Below are 658 nucleotides of genomic sequence, written 5' to 3'. Positions count from 1 at the left end.
CAACAGCCACTGACATGTCTGCGGAAACACAAAATAACCTAAAAGGGCAGGTCTGTTTGCAGTGACAAAAAATAAAAATCCATCGTGGATTTATAGGTACCATAACCTGATCGCAGACTTTTCTGGAGTTGGGAAAAATATTGTTCCCTAAAGCCTAGGCCTTAATCCTTGAGTTTGTACATAGGAATACACAAAGTAATCTCTTTGATATTTGAGATTCATCTTTAGCTGCATCATGGAGATCTTACAGCAAGCTTTATGCAGTAGAATAAGTTTTACGAGTAGACGTTTATTTCGTAACCTTTTGAGAAAATAATTGGCCTTTTCTCTTTCAGGCTGAAGAGCTCGAGACGTGGCGAGGAATTAATTACTGAGTTACCTGCTCTTACCTACCGTCGCCTGCTCTCGCGCTATGCGGGCGGCGACCGGATCGTCGTGAGGTAATGCTGAGCCTGAACACACGTCGATATGAGCTGCACGACGCCCCTGTGAGGGCCCGGCGACCGCGCGAGCCCCCGACGCGCCCGCCGCCCCACACCCGCGTGGGCTGAACGGACTGTCCCACCCATTACTGCCGGCCGCCTCTCGCTCCCACATGCGAGCCGGGAGGTGAGGGCGGGTGGGAGGCGGAGGCACGGGCGTGATGGTGGCATGAACC

The sequence above is a fragment of the Penaeus monodon genome, chromosome 25, assembly GCF_015228065.2.
Source record: "Penaeus monodon isolate SGIC_2016 chromosome 25, NSTDA_Pmon_1, whole genome shotgun sequence".
Classification (NCBI taxonomy): Eukaryota; Metazoa; Arthropoda; class Malacostraca; order Decapoda; family Penaeidae; genus Penaeus; species Penaeus monodon.
Note: the sequence above shows the minus strand (reverse complement) of the source record.